The sequence below is a fragment of the Passer montanus genome, unplaced genomic scaffold (genome assembly GCF_014805655.1).
Source record: "Passer montanus isolate IOZ18808 unplaced genomic scaffold, ASM1480565v1 scaffold14, whole genome shotgun sequence".
NCBI classification, from domain to species: Eukaryota; Metazoa; Chordata; class Aves; order Passeriformes; family Passeridae; genus Passer; species Passer montanus.
Genome location: NW_024360941.1, coordinates 13,475,872 through 13,491,076, shown reverse-complemented (window position 1 = coordinate 13,491,076; position 15,205 = coordinate 13,475,872). Strand labels below are relative to the sequence as shown.

The window sequence follows — 15,205 nt, the reverse complement described above, 5'->3', positions numbered from 1 at the left end:
TCAGTCTTAAATGACATTATCTTTTGCTCCTTTTACTGGATGTATGCATGGGTGTGATATTGCCATAGTGCTGGTTTAGCTACTTACTTCCAGAGTTTACAGGTGCCCATCTAGAATTCAATAAGCAGTGCCATCTTCGTTGGAAGGCTTCTGCTGAAGAAAGCATTGATGCAACCTTAGAAAAACCTCATATGAATCAAGCAGACTGAACTGTTGGCTTATTGCACACATAATGCATACATTGATCAGCAGTGTGAGATTTTCTCCAGTGTCATGTGTTCAGAAGAAACAATTTTATTTCAAGTAAAATTCTAGTGCTGACTTTTAACATTTTGGTTGGATGTCTATGTAGCTATCTATTCATTTATGTCTTTGATAAAGAGAGAACATTGATATTTTGCAGTCATCTAAGCATCTTGAAATAAATTGAGGAGGAATCTGGTGCAATATTTGTCTACAGGTTACTTATAGGTAAATAATGACATATGTGATCGATGTGTTAAAGAAAAAAAGCTTGTAACTGAGAATAAAAGGTGGGAATTATGTCTGATTCATCCAGTAGTCATTCATTGTGTTCTCTGTGCTTCCCACAATTGTGAATGTGGGTAATAGAGACTCATGAAGCCACTTTACTCTGTAGGGTTTGGGTGAACAAACTGTTCCTCACTATTTTTCTTTTCTAGAAAGTGTTATTAAATTATGTGGTTTGTGGCTAAAGAACCAGCTCTACAGGTTGAACTGTAACAATGCTTCCCTTAGCTTTGCTTTTAACAAAGCACATAGTTAAGGTAGTGAAACAGACTTTCTAAAAGTGGAGAATTGGATACTTTCTTTCTAGGACCTTGTAATTTCACTTTTGGCCATTTGGTATGTGTGCAGAGTATTTGGGTATCATTATGCATTTCTTTTGACATAAGTATATTAAAGTTCGCTGTGTGTTGTGGTATTTTAGAGGTGTCTCTAGTTGTCCTGTAGAATGAGTCTGAGTTTGGCAATGAATTATATGTGTGATAGAAAACAGTAAGTGAAAATGAACCTGTTTATGGGTATGTGGACAGGTATGTGTGTTTTTGTGATGGTACTACCATAGCAGAATTAGTTGTCTGCATGTGTTGCCTTTCTACTTTTTTTTTGGCACAAAGCTACTTTACTTGACTAACGAATTGGTGTGAGTTTAAGTAAGTTGCTTTTTATCAGCTGAGTTTACAAAGTTAGCAGAGCTTGGGGCAAAGCCAGCTTCTATTCAATAGTCTTGTCCAGAACAGTAGCTCTGTATTTTCAAGTCATGGGAGAGGCATTGTCTGTATTCATATCTGGTATCTAGTGTTTGCAGTTCTTTGGGGATGAAAGTAGAGGGATTTGGTGGGAATGGGTGGTGGTAGAGAGGGGTTGCTAGATTTTAATCTTATTGAACAAATTCCAGTTGTGACACTGGTGTGGGGAAGACAGTGTTTATTTCAGGTTGCTTGATGCGTTTTTTCCACCAAACGGTGATCTAAAGGAAAGGACATTGAGTATGTACAAACTTGACAATGTAGCTTAAGTTTTGGATGACATTTTATTTTGGTAAAAAGCCATCAGAATTGTTCCTGAAGGCACTCTTTATACTGCAGTGTCTGAATATTTGTCATATTTTTCAAAATGGACTGGTCTTGATACAGGGAGCAGACTGATTATCAGCCAACAAAGCTCACTGAAGAATTTGTGAAAGACAAATTTGTCAAGCAACTTGCTAACTTTTTCAGCTTGCTGAAAGGCTCTTCTGACTTTAACCATGAGCTACATGTCTCATCCTGCTGTCTTTGAAGAGCATCATACTACATTGTCAGTTCAGAGACAGATAAATCAGATTATAGAACTTATTTCAAGTCAACATTGAACTATTCTGTGGTTCAGGGGAGCTCTTTTATCCCTTGCTTATAAGAAATTAAGAACAACAATCATATATGCAGGTAGGCTAGATGATGATAGAAGCATTGAATAGCTAGTTCTATGCATTGATTTTTGTTGACTTTTAGGTTGTCTTTCCTATGTTAAGTTTGTTTTAATTTTACAGTTCAAAAGGTAGGAAATAGTTTTAGCGTCTGATATTTGTACCTGTAATTCTGATATTTTCACTAGGGACTTTAATATATCTTTGCCACAGTGTCTTGAGTTCTGTTTTCCAAGACTTAACTTTATTTTCAGTCAGTGGCTTTCATAGGTTCTGTTTTCTGCAGCTGTGTCCAAACCATTAGCAGTGAGTGTCTTGACAGGGAACAGTAAACACCAATATTTCCAAACTCAGGAGCTGCTTTGATTACTTAGTTCCCTGACTGCTCTGATGCTTTTCAAGTAGACACAGAAAAAATATATGTTAGGGGTGAATTTGGTAGTCAGTCATATTTTAGCTTTCTTAGTATTCTTAAGCCTGAAAAGGCAACAGTGGTCGGAAAAAGGAGGAGAACAAGATTATAAAAGTCTAGAAAATTGCAATAGTTTCTGTAGCACCTATATCACTGTCTATTTTGTGTAATGTAAAAAGTAGGGCACACACAGTTAACAGGTTTTAAAGTATTCTTCCTTTCCTAAGCTAAAAGGAAGTCTTTTTCACGTGAAGTATAATAAAGTCATGAAACCCATTTCCTCAGGAAGTTATAGAGATTGAAAGTATGACTAAAGAAAATAAATTATACTAATGAGATTACTTTGAGGTTCAGCCTCATGCTATCTTCAGCTCATAAACTGTTAACTGGAAGCCAAGGGGTAACGGAGAGATCAGAGGTCGTCGCTCAGTGTATGATTTAGAAGTACAACAGTGCATTGTGCCTGTTATTGTACAGAAATAAAATTTAAATTGCATGATAAATGAAGACTTCGAGGTATCGTGTGAGAGGAAAAATGTTAAAATGAGATTTTGGCACTGTGAATTTATGTAACAAAGCAATTTGTTTATCCTTTAGGTACGTGTTCAGGAAAACTTGGAATTTGAGATAGCTTTTTATTTGTGAGTGGAACTGAATGTTGTAAATTGAGATGATCAATTGGCTATATAAATTGCCTGCTAAAGCAGCAGTAAAATATTTTCTCAAAGAATTTGACAAGGAGTTGAGCACATTGGTGTGTATTAATAACAGAAGGCATTGTGTTGATGCAGATCTCAGTGTGCCACGAGAAAAACCCATGCACCATCTAAATCCCATTAGCACAGAACAGTAAAAGTGAGATAAATTATGTCAATACCATGCTGCTACTTCGATTGAGAAAAACTCTAAAGAATTACAGAAGTAATTGCTGGAGCAGAACCTAAAGCAGAAGCTCTGTGGGACCAAGGCAATACTGAAACTTCCTTGTCCCAGTTTTTATTCCAGTGGGCAAGGAGGGAAAAAGAAGAATGTCTTCCTGTTTACTTTTTGGTTTTTGGTTTTCAAATACAAGGATGGAACATTTCCATTGGGTATTTGCACTCCTCTAAGGTTAACTGAGAGATGGAAGCTCTAGTTTGTAAAAATGGTGTTGAGAAGAGCTCATAGTAGTTCTTCCTGTTATCTGGCCTTCTCCAAAGAATTTTTCCAAGCAGATTGCTCTTTTCCTTGAGATATCAGGACTTCTAGCTTATTATTGAGTGCTGTTCTTATCTTGTTTCAAGGTTGTTTTCTTATGGTTTTTCTTTTCTTTCTAGTGCTCAGAATTTAGATAGCTAAGGAAGCCAGCAGACTCTGGAAGTGTAGATGCCATTTAGCCTTCTTATTGAAATGTTTAGGGAAAATGGGAACCCATCCTGGAAACTGATGTTCAGAAGTGAAGGAAGGTTTATTAAGTAACTAATTTCATGCTGTCTGTTATAACTAACCGGTTGAGTGGTTGCATTTACAATCCTTATATATGCAGATGGGTGTTGCATGTAGGCCCTGCACAGTAAGATTTCAAGCCACAGTGAATTTTATGAACTGATTATCAGAAACTTAGCAACTAGTTCAACTTGAATGGCTACTAGCAGGTGTTTTCTAAACTTCTGCAGTTGAGGATATTTCAGTATGTAACCAAGTTCCAGAATACTGTGAAGGATGATGTGACAGTCTGAATCTCATACATGATAACCTTATTACTTGTGTTTACAGTGTGTAGTTATTTGTTACCAGGAATCTTACTGCTCTCTCATTAACCTGGTTTTGAGTTATTAGGCCGTAAGTGTTACAGAATAACAGTAATTCTGCTTTAACAATATGGGCAAAGTTTAAGGTGATTAAACTAATTTGCTGACTTAAAAAGATGCATGACTGTGGTTTTTTAAAACAAAGATCTGTCGCCTGAGATGCTGTCTCCAGTAGCAAAGGCAGGACACATAGATGATACTTTCTTCTAATAGTTTCTCAGTTTCTGGTTTGTTAGTATTTGCGGAGTTTTTGAGTCACATGGTTTATAAAATTCAGGTACTTATTTTTCTTGTGTAGTCTTCCTTTGGAACCCTATAACTTTCAAGTGTAGCTTTGCTACTGTGATAAGGAAAAATGAATTGTTTTGGTAAAGAATATTAAAGGAACAAGTAAAAAGAATAGCAGGGGTATATGGAAGAAAATTAATTTTATTGCATTATCTCTATGTGCATAAAATAGTGTCAATAAAGCTTAATGGCTATAGGATGCTATTTCTAATATTACCAGAACTATTTCCAGCTGGGAAGACATTCATTAAGTAGAATGAATAGGATTTTAACTGTGTAAAGCAAAGTACTGAATTATATTCACAAAAGGAACAGAGCATGGCTAACATGTAATAAGTATGTTAACATTGCTTTGTAGTGTTTGTGTAGATCCACTAAGTTAAATACAGGATATCATTAACATTTGTACATAAGGGATAGCTTCAGGTTCCACTTCTTTGGTGGTCTTTGGCTTTTGAGCTTTTCAAAGACTGGCATTAGCAGAGTTTACATGCTATGATCAGTGGAGCAGAACACATAAGCACCGAGTGGATAGCTGTTAAACTGGCTCCGTTTTCTGGAGCAGGAACCAACTGGCCTGCATCTATACCAGCAACTCTTGTACCTTTAGGAAGGGTGACTGTTCCCAGATCATGTATTGGGAATCCTAATCCTGCAGTTCACTCCTATCACTCCTAACTGTGCCCCCTGCTCTTTGAAAAATGGTAGTTGGCATAAACCAAAAGCAGTTTAACAGTACGTGAGTTCAAATGCTTGGGAATATTGTCTGTTTGTTGTTAAGACACAATCATAAAATACTTGGAGATAGGGGAGACATTTGTAATGTAAACTGAGATTTGTATGATTTGGTTTTAAGTTAATTGTCATTAAGCAACCTTACAAATACAGGACTTTCTTCACATTCGCTCATTGAATGCTTCATCTTGAAGTTGCTCCTTCTGTGTACTTTGTTACTCTTATTGTATAAATCATGAATATAAACATCAGGATGTGCAAAAGCTTAGTTTCAGTTTAAATTAAAAAAAGAGAAAAAAAAGGAAAAAAACGACATCAAGAAGTTCTTAATAATTTCCGTTCTTCTACTATACAAATTCCATGTTATATGTTGGCTTAGTGCTTATTCTGAGTCTTTGAAGATCTGTCAGATTGTAGTCACTGAAAGCTATGAACAGAAAAATATGTTGAGCAAATCTTATTGTAAGAAAGCAATGAAACATTAAATTAAAAATTGTAATTGATCAAGTGATGTTGATACTAGGGAAAGAATATTCTAGATGGGTTTAATATGGTTGACTAATTCTTAGAGTATCTTCAGATCATAGACTAAGTTTGTTTACAAACATTGTGACAATGGCACTTCTGCTTGGCTTTTGTCCACAGATGAAGTCTCACTGGCACATAGGTTTTGCAGCTAAAATTCCTTATGTGTGAGTATTTTGACCAGTTAAAAGTGAGAAGTAACTAAGAAGAAGACCCTCATAGAATGTCTTCAGATAGCATTTTATTGCTGCAAAGCACAGTAGTTCTTCCACTATGTTTGAAGAGAGAGAAGGATTAGCAGGGTTTCTATTCCTGCAAAATACTAAGTGGCTTCAGCTTTTTGCACAATAAAGTTTTACCCTAGTTAGCTCAGGTACAGTCATGAATAAAGCTCAGAGCACAGACTAATCTTCCAGGTATCTAATTAGCTTTTTGGGCACATTTTTTCATCCTACGCTGCATCTGTACAGCTGCATTACATTGTACTGAAGTTAATGATTTGCCCACGTACTGTAGCAATTAAATTTCTTCAGTAGCTGAGGCATACGTGTCCTAGAGTAAGAATTTAGAGTATTCCAATGCAATTTGAAGAAAACCCACAAAGCCAACCCAAACTAAAAAAAATCCCAAGAAACCAAACCCCAGACCTAAAACAGCAACAAAAAATAACCTGAACAACCCTCAGTGTGCAAAACAGCCAAAAAAAAAAGAACCAAAACCCCAGAATGATAACTAGGTTCTGTAAACTCCAAGTTAGAGTTAAATTCTTAAGCTTATAAATGTTAATTTGGGAGGTTAATTGTTTGAATGAGATGTTGCATCAGCACTTCAGTTTGCAGTTAAGAGAAAACCTAATTCAAATGTATTCTGGAGATTTGAATGACAGTCTCATCAGCAGATAGGAGCTTTTTCTTAATCAAAGGTCTTACGCAGCTTATTTTTGGATTCTGGAGTTGGCTGGTTAGTTGTCACACTGACATCTGGAACAAAATTTCAGGTCAACACTTGGAATTTGAACAGAAACCGTTAAACTTATTTCTTTGGAAAACAGTACAAGGGCAAGGATCAATTTGTTTCATACTGTATAATTAAAGCTCTTGGAAGAGTTTGAGAGATGTATCTTTGTGTGTATCTCTGTAAAAGTGTATGTTGGCTTGGGGGTTTTTTTGTGTTTTGAGAAAGTTTGCGAACATATCTGTTCAATAAGTTTTAGTTTATCTGTGTTAAATAATAAAAATACAGCTGTTCTGGAAGCATTAAGTAGTTTAGATCAGAAATGTAGAAACAGTAATTTCTTCAGCCTTCTCTGTGAGGGTAGTTTTGTAGAAATAACACTACTGAAAAAAAAGGGGGCAAGGCAAGTATGGTTACTTTGGTAGTTAACTTCTCTAGAAAGATATTTTAATGCTGATAAATGTTAAGGATTTTTTCTAGTGGTATATTTTGTTCTTTGTCTGGGCATTCTCTCCATTTGGTGTTGAATTGAGAAAGATGAGCAGCATGAGAACATCTTCACTGACTCTAGGCCAGGACTGCACATTTCAACTCACCTGCTGACACTTTTGTGAATCCTTGGCACGATAGTCCTTGTCAAACTTCTCCAGAACCATCAGAAAAAAAGGTTTTGTTGTGACTATAAATAATGAGGCCATTTATGGTACTGTGCCCACCCAAACACTATGACCTGTTTTTTAAAGCATTTATCCAATGTTTTTATGACCTCTGTTTCCTACCATAATTTTTGGTGGTAGTCAAGCATGCTATATATGGAGCAGAGCTTAAATTCTAGCTTAGTCTGCAGGATGGGAGAGACAACTGTATCTGTGTGGGACAGTTAAATTGAGGAGGCATACTTGTGGTTGTTAATTACAGATACTAAAATCTTGGGTAGAGTATTTCTAAAATGGGGTATTATTTTCTGCTTTCTAATTTAGGATAACTCAGTGGGTTTGAACTGTTGACTATGATGTTGAAAAGAGAGTGAAGCTGATGCAGAAGATGGTCTGTTTCATTTTGGTTTTATGGATTTTTCTCCAGTGGCATTAGGGCAAACTTGTGCCAGTATGCAAGAAAAAATTAGTTATGTTTAAAAAAAGTAACTGTGCCTAAAGTGAGTACTATTTTGAGTTTAAAAAACATTTGCTTAAAATTTCATGCAACTAAAATATATTTTACGCCAATCTGTTATGGTTTTAAAAATGAGTCCTTTGGCACATAGATTCTCTTTTATGAGACAGTACAAATAATTGTAACACCAGCTTACTAATAACGATTTTTGTACTTCTGGATCTCCTCTAGTAGTAGGAGAAATCTAAAAACTTTTCTTTTAAGTGTGTAGACCCAATTTAATACAATTTGTGTCTGATTAAAGAAAGAAATGACCCAGGGATGCACTATCTGTTAGGCTGAGGACAAGGCATGAATTTGCTGCTCTCCATAGAAAGCAACACAAAAGTATTTTACTAGGAGATCACTGAATTCAGGTGTCAGACAACCATGGTACCAGCAACCAAGCAAAGTATCTCACATCCAAAAGTTAAAGTGAATGTTTGTACCCCAGTTCAGGAGGGGCTACCTGGTTAACCTCACACCACCATCTGCTTTTGACTGCAGTTTGCAGGTTTTTGCTACTGTACTGAGGGTGTGATTATGTTCATTCTAAGGTCTAGAACTAATGATGCCACTAGATTAAACTGTGATATGTTGCTGTTGGATTTGTGTTTCTTTTTAGGTGCATAAAACTAAGCCTGGTGTTTGGAACTAATGTTGAGTTTCAGTTTGGCAGGGGTTGAGGAGGCCTGGGCTGGGACCAAGGTCCTCAGCAGCCTGGAGCTAGGGAATTACTTTTCTTTCTTAGGTTTCAAGAAAACCATGTCATTTGCATTTGTGATGGTGGCAACTCCCAAAGTGCTATTAGGTTGTTAATGCAGCTTTTAGAATGTGTCTTTGGAAAAAGCTGAATTAGTTTTAGACAAACATATTCATCTTATGTTTTCTGTTGGCAGGGGCATCTTCCAAAGTAGTTTGAGTTTTCTTAGGTGTCCTACTGAGTAAAACATCACCTTAGCTGCCAAATAGGGATCCCATACAAAAGCTGAGGCTCCCCTCCTCTACTGCAGGCATGCTGAAAGTAAGGGATTGTTCCGTGGTGAAAGGTGTTGATTGGGTTACAGCTTGGTTTGATGAAAACAGAGCTGCCTGGGGGCTGTGTCTCTGTAGGAGATGAACGGGGGCTGAGCCACATGTGGTCCCAAAGATTACCTTATAAACAGCAATCAGTTCAGGCAGCAGAATAGATACTAAGGGCCTATTAACTTGCTTGGGTCTCTCTTTGACTTGAAAAGTATTTGTGACCATAGGAATAATAAAAGGGAAGGGTTGCCAAAAGCTATAGAAGGTGCATCTTGCTATATCACTGTTGGGACATCTGTTGAATTGGGCATTTATTTCCTACTAAGCATCTGCTGAGCTTTTGAAGTATATATTAAGGTCAAAGGAGGGGAGCTTGAAATGATTGCATAATGTTTATTCTTTTCTTTGAAGATTTTAGACTTTAATCATACAGCATTTGGACATATTTAACAAAGGACAAACCTACATGAGCATTTGGCAAACTTCCAGACCTTATTTCATGCAGTAGTTGCAGCTTTAGAACTAGGATTTAAAAATACTTTGGGCTTTGCTGTAGCTAGTTTTTTGCAGGTCCATTTTTTAAGCTGTATATCATTCTTACTGCATCTGTGACTTTATTACAGTGGATATCTGAATGTGACCAAAAATGAATTTTTAACTCATCTCTCTCCATGAGGCTCAAGAAAGGAAAATCTCTAGCATTCCAGTGCCATCAGAGAGGGATTTTTGGAAAAACTGAAGTATCCAAAGAATCTAGGAACAGGAGTGCAACAAATCATTTCTGTGTTCAGAAATGAGGTTTCCCCAAGCTCCTTGTGTTCTATCCATGATTCTAATTGCTGCTTCTTTTTAATTTAAGATTATTTGTGAACAGTCAATATGTTCATGGTTTTTATAAGTAGTTGCATAGTTTGGATTAACATTAGGGTTAAAGAACAAACTGCTGGGTTAGTGGACATAAATTGACTTGACCTACGAGTAGTTGTGATCATTAATTGTTTGGCTCAGAGTTCTGTCTTTGCAAACTTGTCAGTGTGGTATTGCTGATAGCAGAACTGAATATCTACTCTGTGTTGGGAAAGTGACACAGAGAAAGTAGAGTAGTTGCATTGCTTTGTTGACTAATCTTTGATTTAGAATAATCCTCTCTGACATGAATAATTTCCAAAATCTGCATGTATCTTAAATCAATCATTTTGGGTGTTAATAATAAAGACAATCTTTTATTTTGCTGATGCAAAAAGCCTGATACCGCCTCTATACACCAGAAAGTGAAAATTACTGAGTTTTGGTTTTGAAGTTGCTGATCATAAAGTGCTTGTTCACATTTTGTGTAGGATTTAAGGCTTAAAAGGTTATTATGTTACAAATTTCAAAATACAAGAAGCATAATTACAGAGTAGCCTTCTAATTTTCGTGTTACAGATAATGTATGTGAGCATTACAGAATTGATACAGTCATGTGAGTAAAAAAATAAAATACTGGTAACATAACATGCTGAAAGTGAGTAAGAGTGAATGAATAATATGCTAAAAATTAATACAGACTTCCTGTATGTATTGCCTGTAGTCCTGGTTGTATTTATGAGACAGAAGGAGTTTGGTGGTTCAGCTTGAAAGACTTTCAGTGCAAAGAAGTTTATGATGGAATTATGGATTATGGAATTATGAATGTGATTTTTAGTGTTTGTGTGTTGTCCTCTCCATTTCTCTAAACCTGTGAAAGTGACATGTATAGCTCTTTTGCAGGGAATACATCTCCATAGTACAGGGGGTTTATACTTATTTTTTTTTAATCCTCCTCCCTCCTTTGCCTGTAGATTTGCCATGCCAGGGTATATCCTGTCCCTTTGAAAATTAGAGATTGCTGTGTAATGATAAGGGTTTAATCTGCAACGAATCAGACATGTGGAAACTTCTGTCTGTGGAATTTTCTGTTTGATCTGAGAGGAATGCCCTTGCTGTGCCCTTCCTGTAATGAAAGCAAGGTAGAGTGAATCAAAGTGATTCTAGATAAGATTGGAATGTGTGCATTGGTTATGCCTCTATTATATTTGATGTTGCAATTCTGGCCATATGTATTATTTTATTTTTCAAGATATTAGCAGCATAATTAATCTTCTTGAAAGATATCTCTTTCTAGTTTTAGCCAGAAGTGCTATATTTTTATTGATGAAATTTGAGTTAATTGCTTAGGTTTGAACACAGAAATTCTTGCTTACAACAACTAATATTGTCAGCAAGATATTGGATGAGCTATGATAATGCAGCATCTTTTTCTTACTGTAAATAATTTTACAGTATTCACTTCATCTTCTGTTTTAAAGATTTTGTTGGTGTGCCATTGAAAGAAATAGCTAACAGTTTTTCTCCATCATTATTTCAAAACCAGTTAATGATTAACAAATGTGCAGCTGCCTGTGCAAGGAATGTTACTTACTTTGGGAGGGGGGAAGCAAAGATGATTATTTCTTCACGTAAGAAGTCTGGTGTGATAGTTCACTTTGAAGGTAATTTAAATATTACAGGATCCATTTCAGCAGATTAATCAGAAATGGGAAAATGAACGGTACCTTTCTTTGATGTTTGGTTATATCTGTGTGTTTTCTACCTCTACTATTAGTTAGTACAGTGATATTTTGTGTTGCCTGTTTGTCCAGACAGTAGTTTTAAAGTAAAAAACTATGTAAGAAGAGATGATAGTTTGTTAATAAGTGTATGGATATAGGCAAAACGCGGCTCAAAAAAAAAAAAGAAAACACGATAACAGCTAAGCAGTTCATAGTCCAAACTATTTTGCACCATTCTTAATCAGATTTCTAAGTGGGGCCTTGTCTGTTAAGTACAGAGACCAACAGATCAGGAACTATGCTTGTAAATATAAAAACAAAGACCATCAAAGAATTTGGGCTTTTCAGTTGGCTTCAAAATGTTCATACTGAATGGTGAAATTTTGTACTGAAATTTTGAACTGACTTGAATCTTTACAGTTAAGGTAGAGGAGGAAAGTGTGAGAAGGTTCAAAACTTGTTAGTGGAAAATGAGTTGTCAAGTTGCCATGGACTCAAATGGCACATCACTTTTAATTTGCATTGTTTAATAAGAAGTTAAGGGAGTGACGGTTAGAGTGAGAGCAAGTTTACTGCTGATTATTGGAGTAAATGTTTGAGTGAATATTGATTCAGTATGTAATGATGGGAGGAAATGGAATAAGACATACATGCCATTCTATTTCTGTAATTCCAGGGATGATAAAAAAATACTTTGGAAACTGAGTCATTCAGTCTAGTCAAACCCAAGAATGACCAACATTTAGGAGTCTCTTTTTAACAACAGCTATGCACAGATACAGAGAGTTGAGAAGGTCTCCTGGTGCAACTCAGTGTAGTTGCTGTGTATTCTGTGAATTTCTTAAACAAGGAAGAAAATCCTCAGCAGTTAGGAGCAAAATTCATTTTGTGCCTGGGTGGTCTACTACTTACCTACAATATCATATTATTTCATTTACAGTGTCCTAGTGTTGAAAGAGTTGATCTACTTCCGTTATGGCTTTATGACAGATTATTGGTTTATGAACAATTATTCATCACATTCATTTTCTTTGGTCTTGTTACGAAGGGTACAGTTATCTTCAGCAAAAAATGTTTCTGTGGAGAGTAAGAGCTTTTCAATGGAAATTCTGTCAGATTCTGTGGTCTTTGTTCATCCAAATGCTTACAGGTTTGCCTAGCAAGCAATAAAATGAATTAAATTTATAGATTTTTATACTTTTTAACTGTAACATGTAAAACTGCATGTAACCACTAGTAATTTTTTATTCTGGAGAGTGTTGATTAAAACTGCATGTGCAGTTATCCACTGTTTATGTGAGAAAGACTGAAACCATTTCCCAGCAAGCATCCAGGGCCCCCACAAAAAATAAGTATGCTTGACATCTGGTAAATAATCTCTAGTTTTCTAGTTACAAGTCTTTTTAGATGTTAGGTATTGATTCATCAGTGTGCTCTAAGAATTTGCTTACAAATGGAGGATTTCTCATTTACTTGATACAGTGATCCTAACCAAAGACAATAAACATAATTTTATGGTACCACAGCTCTTTGCCTTCAGGGTTCCTCTGGCTTTAAACTTTTACTCAAAACCAGACAAGTTCAGAAATGTTTCTCTCTATGGCCTTGTGTTTAATTTGATTCATATGCAAAGGCAAATAAGGCTAATAAAAAAATTAGTTTAACAGGTACTGATCAATGTTTCCCCTCTGGAAACAGGAGCAGAAATAAAGTCTGAATAAATAAATTGATACTTTGTAGGTTAATACATCTGACTTTGTCAGAACAAGGATGAAAATGTCTTTTGATGTCACTGGATCCCAGATGCTTTCATTTCATGACTTTGTCAATTTGCTTTGTTCTCCTAGCATTAGCATGCCCAGAGGTATATCAGGTCTTCTTTGTACACAGAAATCTGCTTGGGAGCAGCAATTCTGTTGGCAGTAATTAAGTGCTATTGTGTATATAGCTACCTAGTGCAGTAACAGGAATAGAAGTAATGGCCTGATTTCCAGTATTCCTCAACATGCTACCTCCCTTTTGATAGATATCAGTATCTTTTCTTGCTCAGAGCTGGTCTGGAAACTGTCATTGCTAACCAGCAGTTTCTGCAACTGAAAATATTTTAGAGACTGAAAGCTTGAAGCAAAATTGCAGTAGTCCAAACCACAGCCATGCATAAATAACACACACATGTGCTAAACAACAATTTTTTTTGTGGTGGGTTAGTCATGAGCCAGAGTTGTTGTGGAACACAGCTGTAACAGCTTCTTTCTGAAGGATAGCACTGCTCTGTTTGACTTGCTGGGCCTTCAGTGTTTTGCAGAAGTAGTAAGAGGTAAGCTGCAGTTTCAAATTGCCACCAAAAAGGAAATCTGAGAGAAATGCAGTGTGTGCAGGAAAGGTATTCCAGCACATGGATACATTGAACAATTTTTTCTTATTTGAGATGGTCACTAAACCCTGAGATTTACAGAGAAAAACCCCATAATCTGTAAAGTTTAATAATTTCAAAGTATGCTTGTTGCAGAACTGTCCAGGTTTTAATAGTTTGCAGAGGTCTAAACAGCTAGATCGTTTTGGATCAACAAACCAGTTTCTGAACAATTAAATGTGTTGCTCTTGTGCATAATTGGCTTCCCATGCGTCTCATTATTTTCCTTGTAGACTCTTCTTCTGCCTAAGGGGGACCTAGGTTAATCTGTCAACTTCAGTTAGTTTTGAAATTCCTGGGGCCATTTGCAGAGGAATTTCCCCTTCAGAGGCTCCCCATTTCCCAGATAAGTTATTAGACTTACTACACTCATTGTCAACAATTCTTTAGTAGTAAGAAGACTAATAGAGAAGTTAAGAGGGATTTTGCAGTCACTGGTGAAGCTAGAGTTCTAAAGAGCATATATTCTTTCATTTGTGTATTTAAGAAATTCTTATAAACTTTAACAAAAATATAGAAATTAATCCTTTGCGTTTCTCATGCAGAGGCAAGTACACATTCTTTATAAAAATTTGATGAATTAAGTTCCTTCTTTGTACTTGATATTCATAAGTAAACAACCAGTAAAAGCCTTTGCTTGTTTGTGAATCACATACATTTTAGTGGAAATTTTCTTGGTCATTAAGATAACTTCGCCTAAAACAGCTCAACAGTATTATCCCAAAGTGTTTTGCTTAAATGTAATTTCTTATTCTTATTTTATAATACTGTGTAATTGAGTTTCTTGGACATAGAAACTTGTTGTGTCTTTATCTGAAGACTAAAACCTCTCTTGATTAAGGGGTTGGTGGCCAGAGCAATGACTTGCCTCAGATCCTACAAACCTTGCTTGTGTAATGCAGAAGCTGCTTTTGTGGGTTCCGAAATCCCACATGCTTGATCCAGAACCTGTGGCAGTCTTGTCCTGCTTTCTCTAGTATTTTATAAACCTGCTGTAGTGTTGATGTTGGAGTGCAGTCGTGTTTTTTTCAGCAAGCTTTCTCACAAATCACGAATGACTGGTCATGTTAACAGCAAAGCTTGCTTTACTTGCTCTCTCTTCAAGGCAATGTAGATCCTATGTGGTTGTATTACAATAATTTTTGCTATTGGCATAGGAGTTAACATTACATTTCCCTAATGTGGACTCATCAGGGGGTTTTTGTCTCTCCATATCAAGCTTTAGCGACATGGTACTGTTCCTCTGTATAGCAATTATATTGCCTGTCCGAAAGCTTGACATACAAGCTGCGTAGCTGACAGAAATAAGCTGGAACTATTAAAATAACCATAAATGAGGCTGACAATGGGAGCTGTCTGCCATTGTCCCAAAAGATTTTTTGAACTGGAAGTAATCAGTTGAGTTCC

The 15,205-nt window shown here is 36.2% G+C and overlaps 1 protein-coding gene across 5 annotated transcripts in view; it reads left to right on the top strand.

The window, feature by feature from the left end:
* Nucleotides 1-15,205, top strand: part of FAT1 (FAT atypical cadherin 1) — a 105,831-nt gene that overhangs the window by 12,092 nt on the left and 78,534 nt on the right. The window lies entirely within an intron of this gene.